Source organism: Meles meles, chromosome X (assembly GCF_922984935.1).
Source record: "Meles meles chromosome X, mMelMel3.1 paternal haplotype, whole genome shotgun sequence".
Taxonomy (NCBI): domain Eukaryota; kingdom Metazoa; phylum Chordata; class Mammalia; order Carnivora; family Mustelidae; genus Meles; species Meles meles.
The window spans coordinates 110,143,943-110,165,825 of record NC_060087.1 but is presented as its reverse complement, the minus strand read 5'-3'; positions in this window follow the sequence as shown (position 1 = coordinate 110,165,825).

Below are 21,883 nucleotides of genomic sequence, written 5' to 3'. Positions count from 1 at the left end.
TACATTATAGGTAATTATACATTTTTTTTAATTTATTTGACAGATAGAGATCACAAGTAGGGAGAGAGACAGGCAGAGAGAGAGAGAGAGAGAGAGGAGGAAGCAGGCTCCCCGCCAAGCAGAGAGCCCGATGCGGGGCTCGATCCCAGGACCCTGGGATCATGACCCGAGCGAAAGGCAGAGGCTTTAACCCACTGAGCCACTCAGGCGCCCCGAATAACTTATTTTTTTAAAGATTTTATTTATTTGACAGAGATCACAAGTAGGCAGAGAGGCAGGCAGAGAGAGAGGAGGAAGCAGGCTCCCCGCTGAGCAGAGAGCCCAATGCGGGGCTCAATCCCAGGACCCTGAGATCATGACCTGAGCCAAAGGCAGAGGCTTTAACCCACTGAGCCACCCAGGCACCCCAAACCTTGAGTAACTTCTATCACCTCTCAGGGTCTTAGTTCATTCTTTTGTGTAATGGAGACAATAACTACCTCATAGGATTAAGCAAGATGATACCTACCAATCCCCTAGCAGAGTTTTATATGAACATAGTAAATGTCATTATCATATGAAACTGTCATCATTATTATTATTTTTTTTACCTTCTTTATTAACACTGGCTTTATCATTTTTCATTATTCTACACCAGCATTCTTAGATGTTGGGAAATATTCTACCCCAAACTGTGATCATATTCATTTCCTATCCCTGAGGCCTGGAGAGCAAGTCAAAATCTCATAGTCCACAGTATCAGGTGCCTCAGAACATCCTGCATCCAGGTTATTGGACTGGGGCATGAGAGAAACCAGCCACTTTAGCTGTTAATGGATAAAGCCCAGGGAGACTTAGTTTTCAAACAAGGCAGAGAAGAACAGTTGGTTGCATGATAAGTTCAGATATTAGGGACAAAAATCCAAAACTTGTGGTTCCTTTGGTTTATGTAGCAACGGTGGTTAAATGGGTCAGTATAAAACATTCACAGCAATGCTTAAAAACTAGAATTAGAAAGAGAAATTAATGAAGTTATTGTCATCAATCTCTGTTTTTTAGTTCTTTTTTGATCTGGCTCTTCCCTCATTTTCCAACCTTGTTCTTGCTTTACTTCAACAGTAATGAACTGCTTGCCTTTTCCTCATACATATTACACAATATTACACAATATTTTTACTGCCACTGTGTCCTTGCTCCTATAACTTGTTTGTACTTACTGCATTCCCATCCTTTTCCTAATTCTATTTCTCCAGAAGGATCAAGTCTTGTATCACCTCCTCCAGAGAGATCTGTCTACCTCGCCTCCCCCAAACTGGATTTTCCATTTCAAATATATTGTGCATATTTGTACCATGGTACTTCTAAATCATTTTATCAGTTTATTTTCTTCCCCTGGACTTTGAGTTTCTGGAGGACCAGGATGTTATCTTGTTTATCTTTGTACTCAGAACATTTAGCATTGCATTTAGCACAGAGTTAGTATTCAGTAAATATATGTTTAAAAAGCATATGAGATTGCATATAGAATAGTAATATTAGGTCATTTAATGTGCCTATTGGATGACAACTTTGTGGCAAGTTTTATTGGATTATGTCAGTCATCTTTCTGTATGTATGCTCAGTCATCATAATTTGTTACTGATATAGCGTGGCTGTCTGCTACAACTTAAAACAAATTCTGGAAACACTGCTTATGAGGCACACATTTTCTTTCTTTCTTTCTCTTTCTTTCTTTCATTCATTCTTTCTTTCTTATTTCTTTCCTTCTTTCTTTCATGTTCAGTTAGCCAGCATATAGTACATCATTAGTTTTTGATGTAGTGTTCAGTGATTCATTGGTTGCATAGATCACTCAGTGCTCATCACAACATGTACCCTCCATAATACCCATCACCCTGTTACTATCCCCCCCGCCCCCTGTAACTCTCAGTTTGTTTCCAAAAGTCCAGAGTCACTCATGGTTTGTCTGCCTCTCTGATTTCTTCCTGTTCAGTTTTCCCTTCCTTTCTCTGTGGTCCTCCATGATACTCCTTACATTCCACATAGGAATGAAACCATATGATAATTATCTTTCTCTGCTTGATCTATCATGAAAAAAATTGCTGTGCCTGATGTCAACTGCTTATGTTTCTTCTAGGATTTTGATATATTTTTGTATCATATTGAGGTCTTTCACCTATTTTGAGTTTATCTTTGTTTATGGTGTAAGAGAATGGTCAAGTTTCATTCTTCCATATATAGCTGTCCAATTTTCCCAGCACCATTTATTGAAAAGACTTTTTTCCATTGGATATTTTTCAGTTCTTTGTCAAAGATTAGTTGACCATAGAGTTGAAAGTCCATTCCTGAGCTCTCTACTCTGTTCCATTGATCTATGTGTCTGTTTTTGTGTCAGTACCATACTGCCTTGATGATTATAGCTTGATAATACATCTTGAAATCCAGAAATGTGATGCTTTCAGCTTTGGTTTTCTTTTTCAACATTATTTTGGCTATTTGGAGTTTTTTGCGTTTCCATACAAATTTTAGGATTGTTTGTTCCAACTCTGTGAAAAATGTCAGTGGTATTTTGACAAGGATTGCATTGAAAGTGTAAATTGCTACAGCAACTTCCTTCAAGACATGTCTCCAAAGGAAAGGGAAACAAAAGCAAAAAAAGAACTTTTGGGACTTCATTAAGATAAAAGGTTTCTGCACAGTAAAAGAAACAGTCAACAAAACAAAGAGGAAACACATGGAATGGGACAAGATATTTGCAAATGACACTACAGACAAAGGGATGATATCCAAGATCTATAAAGAACTTCTCAACACCCAAAACACAAATAATCCAGTCAAAAAATAGGCAGAAGACATGAACAAAAACTTTGCCAAAGAACACATACAAATGGCTCATAGACACAGAAAGAAGTTCATCATTAGCCATCAGGGAAATTCAAATCAAAACCACATTGAGATATTACCTTACACCTCTTAGAATGACAAAAATCAACAAGGCAAGAAACAACAAATGGCGGAGAGCTTGTGGAGAAAGGGAACACTCTTACACTGTTGGTGGGAATGTATGTTGGTACAACTACTTTGGCAAATAGTGTGGAGGTTCCTAAAAAAATTAAAAATAGAGCTACTCTATGACCCAGTGATTGTACTACTGGGTATTTACCCCAAAGATACAGATGTAGTGAAAAGAAGGGCCATCTGTACTGCAATGTTCATAGCAGCAATGTCCACAATAGCCTGTTTGCTGAAGGAGCCCAAATGCCCTTCAACAGACAAATGGATAAAGAAGATGTGGTCGATATTCAAAATGGAATATTACTCAGTCATTGCCATCAGAAAGAATGAATTCCCAACTTTTGCATCAACATGGATGGGACTGGAGGAGATCATGCTCAGTGAAATAAGTCAAGCAGAGAAAATAAATTATCATATGGTTTCACTTGTGGAACATAAGGAATAGCATGGAGGACCTTAGGAGATGGAAGGAGAAAATGTAGGGGGAGAAGTCAGAGTGGGAGACAAACCATGAAAGACTATGGACTCCAAGAAACAAACGGAGTTTTAAAAGGGAGGAGATGGGGGGATGGGTGAGCCTGGTGATAGGTATTAAGGAGGGCATGTATTACAATTAGCACTGTGTGTTATATGCAAACAATGAATCATGGAATACTACATCAAAAACTAATGATGGGGGGCGCCTGAGTGGCTCAGTGGGTTAAAGCCTCTGCCTTCGGCTCGGGTCATGGTCTCAGGGTCCTGGGATCAAGCCCCGCGTCGGGCTCTCTGCTCCACGGGGAGCCTGTCTCCTTCTCTCTCTCTGCCTGCCTCTCTGTCTAGTTGTGATTTCTCTCTGTCAAATAATAAATAAAATATTAAAACAAAACAAAACAAAACAAAAAAAACTAATGATGTACTGTGACTAACATAACATTAAAAAATGTGTAAATTGCTCTGAGCAGCATAGTCGTTTTAATGTTTTTTTCTTCCAGTCCATGAACATGGAATGTTTTCCTTCTCTTTGTGTCTTCCTTGATTTCTTGCATAAGTGTTCCTTAGTTTCTAGAGTATAGATCCTTTACCTCTTTGGTTAGGTTTATTCTTATGTATCTTATGGTTTTTGGTGCTATTGTAAATGGAATTGATTCCTTAATTTCTCTTTCTTCAGTTATATTGTTAGTGTATAGAAATGCAATTGATTTATATGAATTGATTTTGTATCCTGCCAAGTTACTGAATTGCTGTGTGAGTTCTAGTAATTTGGGGGTGGAGGCTTTTGGATTTTCCACATCAAGTATCCTGCCATCAATGAAGAAAGAGAGTTTGACTTCTTCTTTGCCAATTTGAATTCCTTTTATTCCTTTTTGCTTTCTGATTGCTGAGGCTAGGACCTCTAGTAGTATGTTGAACAGTGATGGTGAGAATGGGCATTCCTGTCATGTTCCTGACCTTAAGAGAAAAGTTCTCAGTTTTTCCCCATTGAAACTGAAATTGTCTGTGGGCTTTTCATAGATGGCTTTTATGATATTGAAGTATGTTCCCTCTATCCCTATACTTTGAAGAGTTTTAATCAGGAAAGAATACTCTATTTTGTCAAATGCTTTTTCTGCATCAATTAAGAGGATCATATGGTTCTTGTCTTTTCTCTTATTAATGTGCTCTAACAAATTGGTTGATTTGCAAATTTTGAACCACCCTTGTATCCCAGGAATAAGTCCAACTGCATTTTGGTGAATAATCCTTTTAATGTACTGTTGGATCCTATTGACTAGACTCTCATTGAGTATTTTGGCATTCATGTTCATCATGGATATTAATCTGTAATTCTCCTTCTTTATGGGGTCTTTGTCTGGTTTTGGGATCAGGGTGATGATGGCCTCCTAGAACGAGTTTGGAATTTTTTCTTGTATTTCTGTTTTTTGAAATAGTTTCAGTAGAATAGGAATTATTTCTTCTTTGAATGTTTGGTAGAATTCCCCTGGGAAGCCATCTGGCCCTGAGCTTTTTTGGGGAGGTTTTTGATTACTGGTTCATTTTCCTTTCTGTTTATGGTCTGTTCAGATTGTCTATTTCTGCCTTTTTTCAGTCTTGGTACCAAGGTTTATAAGTTTCCAGGAACACATTTATTTCTTCTAGATTGAGTGTGTTTTCAGTCTCATGAATTCTCATTAGTTTCAATGAATTGTTTGAGTTTATCTTTAATTTCCTGGTTGACCCAATCATTCTTTAACAGGTTGCTCTTTAACTTCTAAGTGTTTGAGTTCTTCCCACATTTCTTCTTGTGGTTGAGTTCCAGTTTCACAGCATTGTGATCTGAAAATATGTATGAGATATTGTCAATATTTTGGTATCATTTAAGACCTGATTTGTGAGCCAGTATGTGTCTATTCTGGAGGAAGTTTGATGTGCACTTGAGAAGAATGAGTATTCTATTATTTTAGGATAGATATTCTGTATATATCTACATATACAGTTCTGTATATATCTGTATTCTTTATATATCTATAAAGTCTATCTGTATGTATCTACGAAGTCCATCTGGTCCAATGTGTCATTCAAACCTGTTTCTCTGTTGATCTTCTGCTTATATGATGTGTCCATTGCTGAGAGTGGAGTGTTGAGGTCTTCTACTATTAAAGTATTATTACAGATATGATTCTTTATTTTTGTTAACAGTTGGCATGTGTAGTTGCCTGCTCTTATGTTGGGGGCATACATATTTACAATTGTTAGATCTTCTTGTTGGATTGGCCCTTTCAGTATGATATAGTATCTTTCTACTTCTCTTACTACAGTCTTTGATTTAAAATCTAATCTGTCTGATATGAAAATTGCTGTCCCAGCTTTTTATTGAGGTCTGTTGGCATGGTAAATATTTCTCCATCTCCTCACTTTCAATATGGGGGTGTCTTTAGGTTCAAAATGAGTCTCTTGTAGACTGCATATGGATGGGTTATGCTTTTTTTTTTTAATTGAATCTGAAACCCTGTGTCTCTTGATGGGAGCATTCAGCCTGTTCATGTTGAGAGTAACTGTTGAAGGATGTGAATTTAGTGTCATCGTATTGCCTGTAAAGTCCATGTTTCCATAAGATTTCTGCTTCTTTATGATCTAGGTGACTCTTGGGGTTTCTCTTCACTTGTAGAATCCCCCTTAATATTTTTTGCAGGGCTGGGTTGGTGGTCTCATATTCTTTCAGTTTCTGAGCCTGAAATCTCCTTGTTTCTCCACCCATTCTGAATGACAGTCTTGCTGGGTAAAGTATTCTTGGATGTATGTTCATTTAGTACCCTAAATATGTCCTGCCAGACCTGGCTTGCCAGGTCTCTGTGGACAGGTCTGATGTTATACTGATATTCCTCCCTCTGTACCTAAGAAATCTCTTCCCCTTAGCTGCTCTCAGGATAGCATCCTTGGCTCTAAGATTTGTAAGCTTCACTATTACATGTTGGGGTGTTGATCTATTTTGATTGATTTTGGAAAGGGTCCTTTCTGCCTCTTGGACACAAATGCTGGTTTCCTTCCCAGTTTAGACACCAAAGGAAAAGAGATAGATAAAAGATGACTTTGTTCTGATTAGCCTTGCAGTTTTTGGTTCCAGGTCCTCATGAAATCTCCATAACTTAGAGTCTGTGACATACTCCTATATTCTTCTAATAAATTTTAGCACCCTTTTTTATCTTGGCAAGTTTAATTGACTTTTTAGTCCTTGATTCCATACGAACTTTAAATAGGATAGGCACTTGGTTTTTATCTTGATTTACATGAAAAAAAGCAAACACAAAATATTTTAAAATATATATTTTTAAAACTGGATGGATATTTTATACTGGGACTTTTCCTAGTATTAACAAGGTTCATATAAATAACTGACTTTTATGTATGGGCAATTTTGTAGAAAATACAAAGATAAATTATTCCATTTCCTTTTCTATTTTAACATTATTGAGAATTATGGTTTTTTTTAACATTTTTTGATATTGGAGCATCTTCAATCTAAATACTGTGAGACAGTGCATTATATGAATACACACGCATATCACATTACCCCATTTACATTCTTAGTGAAGATATTTAAAGGTCATGTTGCCTTTATGATTTTAGCACATTGTTGCTAGAGACTGCTGATCTTTAATTGAAAGGTCAGCTCTCTCATTTTCCTTTGGTGACTTATGATTATTTTCATTTCCAATGAGCTGAATTTGTATTACTTAATAAAGCTAGATTTAAATAATTATTTAATTTTTAGATCTGTAGAAAGATTTCTGAAGGCTAAATTATAGTTAAAATATTCCATTTTGTTTAAATACCTCCTTCATTAATATCATTGTTATAAATCTCTGAAGAATAGTTTGATCAGCACCTTTTCTCTCACCAATATGACCTCTTGAAAACCATACCATCTTTAATTTCTTAGTTCTTAGAACCAAGGCTGAAGCCACATTTGACTTTGTTGCCCAGGACCACTCAAGGACCTAATGCCTTCAGACTCCTTTTGGCTACTAGATGTGCTATCTTCTCTAAGCTATGCCCTCTTCCCAAATCTCAGTATTTACCACTTGCTGCCCTATATCCTAATGCAAAAATACACCGAGTGACTGAATTTTCATCCTTTAGGAGTTCTGTTTTATCTGCTGTGATCCTGTGGTAAATCAGTTCTCATATGTTGTCCACAATTACAGGTGATTTAACAGTTTCTTCTACACTGGTACAACTAAAATTGAAATTAGAATTGTAACTCCAGTCTCATAGACATGCAATGACTTAACCCATAGAAATAAATGATAATGAAAACTTGGGGATCAAGGTGATGCTGGCCTCATAAAATGAGTTTGGAAGTTTTCCTTCCATTTCTATTTTTTGGAACAGTTTCAGGAGAATAGGAATGAGTTCTTCTTTAAATGTTTGGTAGAATTCCCCTGGGAAGCCGTCTGGCCCTGGGCTTTTGTTTGTTTGGAGATTTTTGATGACTGTTTCAATCTCCTTACTGGTTATGGGCCTGTTCAGGTTTTCTATTTCTTCCTGGTTCAGTTGTGGTAGTTTATATGTCTCTAGGAATGTATCCATTTCTTCCAGATTGTCCAATTTGTTGGCGTAGAGTTGCTCATAGTATGTTCTTATAATTGTCTGTATTTCTTTGGTGTTAGTTGTGATCTCTCCTCTTTCATTCATGATTTTATTTATTTGGGTCCTTTCTCTTTTCTTTTTGATGAGTCTGACCAGGGGTTTATCAATCTGATTGATTCTTTCAAAGAACCAGCTCCTAGTTTCATTGATTTTTTCTATTGTTTTTTTGGTTTCTATTTCATTGATTTCTGCTCTGATCTTTATGATTTCTCTTCTCCTGCTGGGTTTAGGGTTTCTTTCTTGTTCTTTCTCCAGCTCCTTTACGCGTAGGGTTAGGTTGTGTACTTGGGACCTTTCTTGTTTCTTGAGAAAGGCTTGTACCGCTATATATTTTCCTCTCAGGACTGCCTTTGCTGTGTCCCACAGATTTTGAACTGTTGTGTTTTCATTATCATTTGTTTCCATGAATTTTTTCATTTCTTCTTTAATTTCCTGGTTAACCCATTCATTCTTTAGAAGGATGCTGTTTAGTCTCCATGTATTTGGGTTCTTTCCAACTATCATATGATCTCCCTGATATGAGGACATGGAGAAGCAACATGGGGGGGTAGGGGGATAGGAGAAGAATAAATGAAACAAGATGGGATTGGGAGGGAGACAAACCATAAATGACTCTTAATCTCACAAAACAAACTGGGGGTTCCTGGGGGGAGGTGGGATTGGGAGAGGGGGAGCGGGCTATGGACATTGGGGAGGGGAGGCGAACCATAAGAGACTATGGACTCTGAAAAACAACCTGAGGGTTTTGAAGGGTCAGGGGTGGGAGGTTGGGGCAACCTGAGGGTTTTGAAGGGTCAAGGGTGGGAGGTTGGGGGAACAGGTGGTGGGTAATGGGGAGGGCACGTTTTGCATGGAGCACTGGGTGTTGTGCAAAAAGAATGAATACTGTTACGCTGAAAAAATAAATAAAATGGAAAAAAAAATAATAGCCAAGAAAAAAAAAACAAAAACTTGGGGATCTGGGGTATGAGGGAGGTCAAGGTGGTTTCCTATAGGATTTCCCATTTAATGTGGTAGAAGGCTCTCTCTTCTTTGAATCCTGGTGTGGACTCTGGGAGACAAAGACAGAAGTGAACTCATAGTAGTACAGGAAGAAAATAGAGATTAAACATTTGGATATATTATTTTGTTATACTCTGATACTCTAGTGAGGTCTTCATCCTATGTTATAATTTCATTCACTCATTTCATTCATTTATTTATTCAACAAATCTTTACTTAGCATCTATTCTATTTTGCTAGGCATAGTGCTAGCTGCTGGGCATACAACAATGGCTAAAACATACAGTTTGCCCTCAAGGAGTGTGAAGCTAGAGCTAGGGAGAGAAAGAAAAAAAATATACACTCATTTTTATGTTGTCACATTATGTTATCATCGCTGTTGATTAAAAACAAAACAAAACAAAACAAAAAACATAGAAGGAGGGGTAGCTCATCTATATCCAGGTGTTCAGGGAAGGCTTCTAAACAATGTGTCATCTAAGAGAAGCATATGTGTGTGTGTGTGTGTGAGAGAGAGAGAGAGAGAGAGAGAGAGAGGAGAGGAAGACAGAGAAGAGTAAAAGGTATGTTAAAGGTAGGGGCAAGAAGGAGAAAAGAATGTGCAATGTTTTTGAGCTCTTTTAGGGAATGGAAATTAATTTGACAAGGTGGGAGCCTAAACTAAAAGGGTAGGCATAATCCATGAAAGAAGCTGAAAAGAGAAGCAGGGCCCAGAATGCAAAAGGCTTTTTATACCATTCTAGAGGGTCTAAACATTATCCTGAGGAAAATGGGGGAGTTTTGAGAAGTTTTAAAGCAGAAAAGTTACATCATCATTTCATTTTTCAAAAGTCTTTGGGTGTTGAAGCTGGAATAGACTTGGTGGGGCAAAGGAAAATTCTGGGAAACTAGGTATAAGGCTGTTTCAGTTGTCCAGGGGATGGCAGTGGCAGTGGGGATGGGGGAAAGTGAATTGATTCACAGTGTGTTAGAGATGAAGTGTAGATTTTGAGGCCATCTCTATCTAGTGTCTACACATATAAGTAGCACGGAGTAGGCGTTCAATTAATATTTGATGAATGAGTGAATCAAGGTGGCTAGGTGAAGTCTAGGTATAAACCAAAGCCTTTGTGAGAATGAGTGTATATAGGGAAAGACCTAAATATTAAGTATATAAGAAGAGAGGACTTAGGACTGAGCCTTGGGCTCTGCTCATGTTTATGGAAGGAAAAGCCAGTGAAAAAAATGAAGAAGAAATTACAAAGAAATATAATGAGAGCTATAGAGAAAAATAGTAAGAGAATTGAGGCTGAGGAAGAAGAGATAGCCTATATAGCTTTTTCCCCCAAGGTATTTGATAGTTTGAGGTATACGAGAAATAAGAATCTGGGTATAAAATGGTCCTTCCAAGGAAGGGTTTTTTTTTTAATTAATTTTAAATTTTTTATTTACATTCAATTTAGTTAACATATAGGAAGGTTTTTTTTAAGATTTTATTTATTTATTTGACACAGAGAGAGAGAGAGAGAGAGAGAGAGAGCACAAGCAGGTAGAACAGCAGGCAGAGGGCATGAGAGAAGCAGGCTATGGGGCTCAGTCCCAAGACCCCAAGATCATGACCTGTGCCAAAGGCAGATGCTTAACCACTGAGCCACCCAGGCACCCAGGCATAAAGGTTATCTTTAATGAGTGAAGACATGAGCAATTTTTAAATTCAAAAATCAAAGAAAAGAAACAAGAACCAAAAAAAGGCAAAGCTGGACGCCAGAGGCAAGTTAGATGGGAGCGGGAAAGTGTATAATAGTAGACAGAATAATGAGCCTTCCCCAATATCCACATCCTAATCTCTGAAACCTGTGAATGCATTACCTTACCTGGCAGAAAGGGCTTTGCAGATATGATTAAGTGAAGGACCTTGAGATGGAAAGATTACTCTGGATTATCAGGGTTGAACCCAATCTCATCAAAAGGAGCCCTAGGAGAGGGAGATACGATGAGGAAAGCAGAGCCTTATGGTCATAAAACAATGTGAAGATACTACCCTGCTGGCTTTGAAAAATAGAGGAGGTGGGGGTTGGCTGTGTGGTTCAGTTAAGCATCTGACTCTTGATTTTTGGCTCAGGTCATGATCTCAGGGTTGTGAGATTGAACCCTGTGTCAGGCTCCATGCTCAGCAGGGAGTCTGCTTGAGATTCTCTCTTTCTCTTCCTCTGTCCTTACCCAAATCTCTCTCAAGTAAATAAATCTTTAAAAGAAAGAAAAGAAAATAGAGGGGGTGGGTAAGAACCAATGTATGTAGGTGGCTTCTAGAAACTGGAAAAAACAAGGCAATGAGTTTTCCCCTTGGGCATTTAGAGTAAAACACAGCTGTGCCAACACTGTGATTTTGGCCCAGTCAGACCTGTGTTGGACTTCTGACCTCTAGAACAGTTAAGATAATACTTTTGTATTAAGCCGCTAAGTAACTTGTTGCAGCAGCAATAGAAAACTAATACCTTGGGGTGCCTGGGTAGCTCAGATGGTTAAGTGTCTGCCTTTGGCTCAGGTCATGATTTCCAATTCCTGGGATTGAGCCCCATGTTGGCCTCCTAGCCCGGCAGGGAGTATGTTTCTCCCTCTTCCTCTGCCTCTCCCCCTGCTTGTTCTTTCTCTCTCTCTCTCTGAAATGAACAAACAAAATCTTTTTTTTTAAATACAAATACCATTTATTGAGAGACTGTTACAGGTACATACACACATACTCATTTTTTTCCATTAAAAAAAGCCTTGGGGGTTGGTGTTTTCTTTCTTTATTTTTTATTATTATGTTATGCTAGTCCCCATACAGTACATTATTAGTTTTTGATGTACTGTTCCATGATTCATTGTTTGAATAAATAAAATATTTAAAAAAATAAAACTAATACAGGCACCATTGAAGCTATGTGCCTTGAAAAGAGGACTACATCTTCTTGTACTCTTAACAACTTTCCTATATATAATACAATAGTGTTAACTATAGGCATCATGTTGTACATTATGTCCCTAAGACTTACCTTGTAATTGGAAGTTTGTACTTTTTGACCACTTTCCTCCAGTTCCCCTTCTCCCCAACTTCCACCTCTCATAACCATAAATCTGGTCACTTTTTCTATGAGTTAGTTTTTTGTTTTCTGTTTTGTTTTTAGATTCCACATACGAATGAGATCATACAGTGTTTGTCTTTCTCTGACTTGTTTCACTCAACATAATGCCTTCAAGATCTATCCATGTTGTCACCAACAGTAGTATTTTCTTATTTTTTTTTTTATGGCTGAATAATGTTGCATACATTTGCACACATACATGTACTGTAACTTGTTTATCCATTCATCCATCAGTGGACCCTTAGGTTGTTTGTGTGTTTTGGCTGTTGTGAATTATGCTGCTATGAGCACAAATGTTCAGACAGATTTTTGATTTAGTATTTTCATTTCCTTTGGATATATTCCCAGGATCATATAGTAGTTCTATTTTTAATTTTCTGAGGACCATCCTAATTTTTCCATTGTGGCTATACAATGTATAATTCTACCAACAGTGCACAAGTGTCTGCCTTCTCCACATCCATGCCAGCATTTGTTATATTTTGCCTTTTTGATGATGGCCATTCTAGCAGGCCTGAGGTGATATCTCATTGAGGTTTTAATTTGCATTCCCCTAATGACTAGTGTTATTGAGCGTCTTTTCATGTACTTCTTGACCTTTAATATATCTTGTTCAGAAAAATGTCTATTCAGGTCTTTTACTCATCTTTTAGTTGGATTACTTGGATTTTTTTCTGTTGAATTGTAGGAGTTACTTATATATTTTTAATATTAACCCCTTATCAGACATATGGTTTGCAAATATATTTTCCCATTCTGTAGGTTATCTTTTCACTTTATTGATGACTTCTTTCTGCTGTGCAGAAGCTTTTTAATTTGATATATTTCCAAATTATTTTTAATTTTGTTGTTTGTGCTTTAGTTGTCATATCAAAAACATTACCATGACCCATGTCAAAGAGCTTTATTCCTATGATTTCTTGTAAGAGTTTCATGGTGTCTGGTAATAAATTTAAGTATTTAAGCCACTTTGAATAAATTTTTATGAGTGGTGAAGATATGGGTCCATCTTTATTCTTCTTTATGTGAATATCTGATTATCCCGGCACCATTTATTGAAAAGACTGTATTTTCTCCATGGCATATTCTTGGCTCCCTTGTCAAATATTACTTGGTCAGATATGCTTGGGTTTATTTCTAAGCTCTAGATTCTGTTATATTGGTTTATTTGTCTGTTTTTATGCAAGTATCAGATGTTTTAAATGACTACAGCTTTAGAGTATAGCCTGAAATAAAAAAATGTGATACCTTTTACTTTGTTTTTCTTTCTTATTATTTCTTTGGCAATTTGGGGTCTTTTGTAGTTCAATATAAATTTCAGGATTTTTTTTTCTACTTCTGTAAAAAATGCCATTGGAATCTTGATAGGGATTGCAATGAATCTTTATATGGCTTTAGATAGTATGGACATTTTGATAATATTAATTCTTCCAATCCATGAACACAAAATATTTTTCCATTTATTTGTTTCTTCTTCCATTTTGAAGATAGGTTTTACATAAAGAGAGAGATGCCAGCAATTGAATTTATCATTTACTCAGCATAATGGGCATTTTGTGCTTTTGCTCTCTGCTCTAGTGATAGAGGATACAGCAGTGAACAAAACCCAGAGTTTGCTCTCATACAGTGTTTAGTATTTTAAGGGGAGACAGATAGTAAATAGGTACACTATGGATTCACAAGTACTTCTGTACCTCCCACAGTGAGATGGCATTTTTTATCCAATACTAATGTGATCTCTGAGTGATTTAAAAAATGGGTTTGCAGTCATCTATATTTTTATATAGTTCCCCTTTTTATTAGGTTCTACCAAAGGTAGTTATTTGATAGAACAAATGCATTCTATGTACCAAGTTTTGTGCTAGATTCTTTCTATTTCTCATCTACCCACCTAAAATGTATGTGCTACTTGCTATTTTAAGATAAAGTTAAAAGTGGTTTACACACATCATTTTTATTATTATCCCCATTTTATGCATGAAAAAAACAGGCTTAGAGATGTAGGGTAATTCACAAGAACACACAGTGAGTAACAGTAGAATCAGGATTTGACTGCTTGCTTATCACCAGAACCTATTATATACAGACTATCAGACCACTGTGTTTAGCCCAATTAAAATTAAAAACATGACCTAAACTTTTTTTTAAAAGATCTATTTATCTGAAAGCAAGAGAGAGCGAGAGAGAGAGAGAGAGAGAGAGAAAGATTGAGTAGGGGGAGAGGCAAGGTGAGAGGGAGAGAAAGAATCTCAAGTCCACTCTGTGCTGAGCACAGAGCACAACACAGGGCTCAATCTCAGAACCCTGATATCATGACCTTAGTTGAAATCAAGATTCAGATGCTTAACTGACTATACCACCCAGGCACCATGACCTAAACTTCTTTACTCCTGTATTTTAGCAAGTTACAGTAAAAGGCTCTTGAGTTTTCAGTTTGAATTGGAGTTATAATAAGGCACTGTATAACATAACACTGCTGTGAAGAAAGACTTTGATTCACTAAACCAAATGTTTTGAGGGAATGGCAGGTGTTAGAGGTGTGAAGCACCAGTGCTGTTGAGGCCAAGTCCACCAATGCTCTAACTAGTGTGGGAATCTAGAGGATGTTTCTTAATATCCTTAATCTAGAAAGGTATGAGTCATACCTTTCTCTGGGCCTCCCTTGCCCTGTAACAAATTTTACCTTTGTTTTTACTTAATGACTTCTGGATTTCACAGTGTCATTAATTGCCTGGTCCAAGTCCCTGCTGCCGTGCTGTGAATGGAGAAACATTACAATCTGTCTGTGGTCATGAGTAGGGGCTGGAGCTCAGGGATGGGAGGCAGAAAACTGCTTTTAATCAACTACAGCTGATTTCCCATAACCTAGATGCAGTTCTGTAGAGTTGCAGCTCAGATCGTTTGAATAACAGGCTGCATTGACTGAGCTCCCATCCCCTGATGGGAGTCTATCTAGTTTGAGGTAAAGAAGCTGATGTGATTAAATGTGGGGATTTTTTATTAGTTGGACTTTGACAAGGCTTATTTGATTGTGTCAAGCTGGGGTTTCTTGCCTCTGTCTTGAAATTGAACCACAACTTCACATGTCTGGAAACTTGGGATTTCCAGGCTGTGAGGGTGAATAAATTAATTTTAATTGTCTAAAAGTAAGGACAGAGGGATTCGGAATACCATGCAAGCTCCCATTATTTCAACCATTTGTTTTCTTATCATGGACCCCAATTTAAATGACATTCACAGGCTCTGAGGATCATTTTAATCTCTTTACTAGGCCTGAGAGTTATAAATGTACCCAGCCAGAGAAATTCCTTGGCTTCACCCTACAGGATTCATATTTGAGCCATGTTTTACTCAAGCATCCTTAATAGAGGCTCTAGGTGGGACATCAGCAGCAAGGTAATGGAGAGAGTAAGGGAGGTCAATGTGGGCTTAATGTTTACATTATGTGCAACTAAATATTCATTTCACTAAATGCTGTAACATTCTGTCCTTACCGGGTAGTGAAAACCTATGGGGCCTGCCATAAAGATCAAGTTCATTAGTTCCTTAATTACTGAAAGGCTTCATCTTACTGGCAATTCATGAGAATTCCCAGGTTACTATTTTGGTCAAGATGGCCGGGAAGAAGGAGGAGGCGCCATTTCAACCTGTACCCTAAAGTGAGCTGATTACCTACCAAAGGACTCTGATCACCCATGAAATCAGCCTGAGATCAGAATTATACACGTCTGGATCTCTACAGGAGCAGAAGATGCCAGTGGGCAGGTAAAGCAGAGTGGGAACGTCGGACTGATATCGGAAGATAAACCAAAGGGGGAGGGAGCCACCAGAGGTGACTGATTGGAAACTAATACCCCAATACAAGAATGCCCTGCATCTGGAGACCAGCATTAGCTTGGAGTCTGGTTGAAAGCACTCAATAACAACAACAAAAAGAGCAAAGGGTCACAGGGGAAATTGGGGGGATCGGGGCGGTTAGGGACAGGGGCTTAAGTCCCCGGACACAGGACAGCCTCCCCTGGCACTGATCCAGAGAGAGTGCGAAACCAGGTCTTGGTCCCTGAGCCACCAACCCGCCTGAGCCAGCAGCATGCCTGAGAACACGTGGGGTCCAGCTCCCATGAGGGGCTGGGAGACTCGCCAGATGGCATTCCTGAAATGCGTGTGTCCCACACCCTCCCCTGGGAGAGGTGCTCACAGGTGCTAGCCGGGAGCTCTGGCACCAGGAAAAACCAGGCATTCCCAGCCCGGGCCAGTGGGAAAATCTCAGTGTGCGATCGCTGCTTGGAACCTCTCTGGCAGTCTGGAGCTGCCCAGACAGCCGCCGCTGCCCTGGTATGGGGTACAAGGAGGATATCCTGCATCCCCAGGGACCGTGACTCGGAAACTACTCTGCCAGCAGCTTTCCAGAGCATTCTGAGGCTTCTCTCTGAGTGGGAGGTCTGGGTGCAGTTTGCTCTCCTCTAAACCTCCAAAAACCATCAAAAGTTGTCAAGGTGAGAGAAAACAGATGATCAAACATAAAATCCTCCAGAGAACAAAAGCCTGAAAAAATGGTTTCCTCAGAGGCCACCCCCTTGAGGGGGGCAGGGGGACCTAACTCAGGGAACATCATTGACTGAAAACCCACGTGGCAGGCCCCTCCCCCAGAAAACCAACCAGGAAGGAAGAAAAAAAAAAAAAAGAGGACGACAAGAGAACAACAACCACTACTTCATAAATAGAACTTTTATTTTTAACTCGTTACCACTATTCTGGTTCATTTTTTTTATACATATAGATAATTTTTAACCTATTTACCATCACAGTGAGAAGTCCAGTACATCAAATCCTTAATAACCTTCTAACCTGAACTTTTTGATACATACACCCATGTTTTTCTTTTGCTTTTCTATTTTTAAATTTTTTAAAAAATTTAATTTAGTTTAGTCTAGTTTATTCTTTTTTAATTTTTATTTTCTAATATACATATAGAGTTAAATTTCAAGGTAATCCCCTTTCCCCAATCAATGCTACCCCTATAGGCAAACCAATTTTTATTTATTTTTTTTTTTAAATTTTTTTTTAATATTTTATTTATTTGACAGAGAGAAATCACAACTAGGCAGAGAGGCAGGCAGAGAGAGAGGAGGAAGCAGGCTCCCTGCGGAGCAGAGAGCCCGATGTGGGGCTCGATCCCAGGACCCTGGGATCATGACCTGAGCCGAAGGCAGAGGCTTTAACCCATTGAGCCACCCAGGTGCCCCTGGCAAACCAATTTTTAATCCCCCTTTATCTTAGGAAAGTTGAGTCCCTTAATAAAGACATCAAGATACATCCAGGAAGAATCAAAATAAACTTCCTCACTCACACTGAGAATTTATAACCACTCTCCCATCTTTTCCTTCCACCAGTGTTTCTGTGTATTTGTGTTTGTCCTGATAGTATATAAATCTTATACTTGGGGTGCTTTTTGATGAGGTGCTTCCTTTTTTTTTGCTTTTATATATATATATATATATATATATATATATATATACATATATATATTCTCTTGTCATATACTTTTATCAGTCTTTTTGTTTGTCTGCTTTTGTTTGTATACTTCATAAATCTTACCTTGGGGCCCAATAGGGCTGAGCCTCCTCTTTTATCTTCCCTTGTTTTCCTCTCTCTCTCTCTCTTCTTTTTCTTTTCTTTTTTCTCTCATTTCGGTGGGGAAACCTGATTGCACAGAAGTGTTCCAGGGTGCACCTTGACTGCACCACAGTTGATACATCCAGCTACATCTGTTCAGTCATCTCTTAACAAAATGACTAGGAGGAGAAATGCCCAACTGAAGAAAAATACAGAGGATGGACCTTCTGCAACAGAGGTAATGGCTATCGACATAGAAAATATGTTGGAAAAGGAATTCAGGCTAACAATTATCCAGGCAATAGCTAGGTTGGAGAAAGCCATGGATGACCAAATGGAATTGATTAGGGCAGAACTGAAAGCCACCAGTTATGATGTTCACAATGTTAGGGCAGAACTGAAAGCCACCAAGGATGATGTTCAAAATGCTCTGAATGAGTTCCAATCTAATCTAAATTCTCTAAAAGCTAGGGTAACTGAGACAAAAGATAGAATTAGTGATCTGGAGGACAAACAGATACAGAGAAAGGATCAGGAGGAAGCCTGGAACAAACAGCTCAGAAGCCATGAAAACAGAATCAGGGAAATAAATGATGCCATGAAATGTTCCAACATCAGAATTATTGGAATCCCTGAAGGGGAGGAAAAAGAAAGAAGTCTAGAAGATATAGTGGAACAAGTTGTCTATGACAATTTTCCCAATCTCATGAATGGAAACAACATTCATGTACTAGACGCAGAAAGGTTTCCCCCCAAGATTTTAGATTCTCGAAAGTCCTCGCGACACCTGATAGTAAAAATGAAGAATTACAACTCTAGACAGACCCTCTTAAAATCATCTAGGACAAAGAGGCTCCTTACATACAGAGTAAAGACCATTAGAATAATGTCAGACCTGTACACAGAGACCTGGCAAGCCAGGAAGGGCTGGCAAAATATATTCAGAGTACTAAATGAGAAGAACATGCAGGCAAGAATACTTTATCCAGCAAGACGGACATTCTAAACGGATGGAGAGATAAAGAGATTCTAAGACCGGCAAGGCTTAGAAGACTATGCAACCACCAAGCCGACACTGCAGGAAATATTAAGGGGGGTTCTATAAAAGAGAAAGAATCCTAAGAATATCATTGAACAGAAATATAAACAGTCTACAGAAAGAAAGACTTCAAAGGTAACACGATGTCAATAAAAACGTATCTATCGATAATCACTTTCAATATGAATGGCCTAAATGTGCCCATAAAACGACACAGGGTTGTAGATTGGACAAAAGGACAGGACCCATCCATATGTTGTCTACAAGAGACCCATTTTGAACCTAAGGATACACCAAGACTGAAAGTGAAGGGATGGAGAAGCATCTTTCAGGCCAATGGGCCTCAAAAGAAGGCTTGGGTAGCAATTCTCATATTAGATAAATTAGATTTTAAACTGAAGACTGTAGTCAGAGATACAGAAGGACACTACATAATTCTTAAAGGGACTATCCACCAAGATGATCTAACAATTGTAAATATCTATGCCCCCAATATGGGAGCACCCAATTACATAAGAAAACTATTAATCAAGATAAAGAGTCATATTGATATGAATACATTAATAGTAGGAGATCTTAACATGCCTCTCTCAGTAATAGACAGATCATTGAAGCAGAAAATCAATAAAGAAATAAGAGCATTGAATGAAACATTGGACCAGATAGACCTCATAGACATATACAGAACCTTCCACCCTAAAACAACAGAATAGTCATTCTTCTCAAGTGCACATGGAACCTTCTCCAGAATAGACCACATACTCGGTCACAAAGCAGGACTCAACTGATACCAAAAGACTGATATTATTCCCTGCATATTCTCAGATCACAATGCTTTGAAACTGGAGCTAAATCACATGGAAAAGTTCAGAAGGAACTCAAACACCTGGAAACTAAAGACCACCTTGCTTAAGAATGCTTGGATCAACCAGGAGATCAAAGAAGAACTTAAGCAATTCATGGAAATGAATGAGAATGAAGACGCTTCGGTCCAAAACCTATGGGATACAGCAAAGGCGGTTCTAAGGGGGAAATACATAGCCATCCAAGCCTCCGTCAAAAAAATTGAAAAATCCAATATACACCAGCTGTCTCTATACCATAAAAAACTGGAGAATCATCAACAAATCAAACCAACTCCACATACAAGAAGGGAAATAATCAAGATTAGAGCAGAGATCAATGAGGTAGACACCAGAGATATAGTAGAACGTATCAATGAAACTAGAAGCTTGTTTTTTGAATGAATCAATAAGATTGATAAACCATTGGCCACACTAATCCAAAAGAAAAGAGAGAAAGCCCAAATTAATAAAATTATGAATGAAAAGGGAGAGATCACAACTACCACCAAGGAAATAGAAACAATCATCAGAAATTATTACCAACAGTTATATGCCAATAAGCTAAGCAAACTAGATGAAATGGATGCATTCCTAGAAAACTATAAACTCCCAAAATTGAACCAGGAAGAAATTGACAACATGAATAGACTGATATCTAGTAACGAGATTGAAGCAGTGATCAAAATCCTCCCAAAAAACAAGAGCCCAGGACCTGATGGATTCCCTGGGGAATTCTACCAAACTTTCAAAGAAGAAATAACACCAATTCACCTGAAGCTGTTCCAAAAAATTGAAGCAGAAGGAAAACTTCCAGACTCTTTTGATGAAGGCAGCATCACCCTGATCCCCAAACCAGGCAAAGACCCTACCAAAAAGGAGAATTTCAGACCAATATCACTGGTGAATATGGATGCTAAGATTCTCAACAAGATCCTAGCAAACAGGATCCAGCAACACATTAAAAAGATGATCCACCATGACCAGGTGGGATTCATCCCTGGGTTACAAGGATGGTTCAACATTCACAAATCCATCAATGTGATAGCACAAATCAATAAGAGAAGAGAGAAGAACCACATGGTCCTCTCAATTGATGCAGAAAAAGCATTTGACAAAATCCAGCATCTGTTCCTGATGAAAACGCTTCAAAGTATAGGGATAGAGGGAACATTCCTGAACTTCATAAAATCTATCTATGAAAGACCCACAGGAAATATTATCCTCAATGGGAAAAAGCTTGCAGCCTTTCCATTGAGATCAGGAACACGACAAGGATGCCCACTCTCACCACTCTTGTTCAACATAGCATTAGAAGTCCTAGCAACGGCAATCAGACAACAAAGAGCAATAAAAGGTATCCAAATTGGCAATGAAGAAGTCAAACTCTCTCTCTTTGGAGATGACATGATTCTTTATATGGAAAAGCCCAAAGACTCCACCCCCAAACTACTAGAACTCATACAGCAATTCAGTAATGTGGCAGGATACAAAGTCAATGTACAGAAATCAGTGGCTTTCTTATACACTAACAATGAAAACACAGAAAGGGAAATTAGAGAATCGATTCCATTTACTATAGCACCAAGAACCATAAGATACCTAGGAATAAACCAATTCAAAGCGGTAAAGGGTCTGTACTCGAGGAACTACAGAACACTCATGAAAGAAACTGAAGAAGACAGAAGAAGATGGAAGACCATTCCATGCTCTTGGATCTAAAGAATAAACATTGTTAAAATATCTATACTGCCTAGAGCAGTCTATACTTTAAATGCCATTCCGATCAAAATTCCACTGGTATGTTTCAAGAGCTGAAGAAAACAATCCTAAAATTTGTATGGAATCAGAAGAGACCCCAAATTGCTAAGGAAATGTTGAAAAATAAAAAGAAAACTGGAATTATCACGTTACCTGATTTCAAGCTTTACTACAAAACTGTGAGTACCAAGACAGCATGGTACTGGCATAAAAACAGACACATAGACCAGTGGAACAGAGTAGAGAGCCCAGATATGGACCCTCAACTCTATGGTCAAATAATCTTCAACAAAACAGGAAAAAAAATACAATGGAAAAAAGACAGTCTCTTCAATAAATGGTGCTGGGAAAACTGGACAGCTATATGTAGAAGAATGAAACTCAACCATTCTCTTACACCATACACAAAAGTAAAC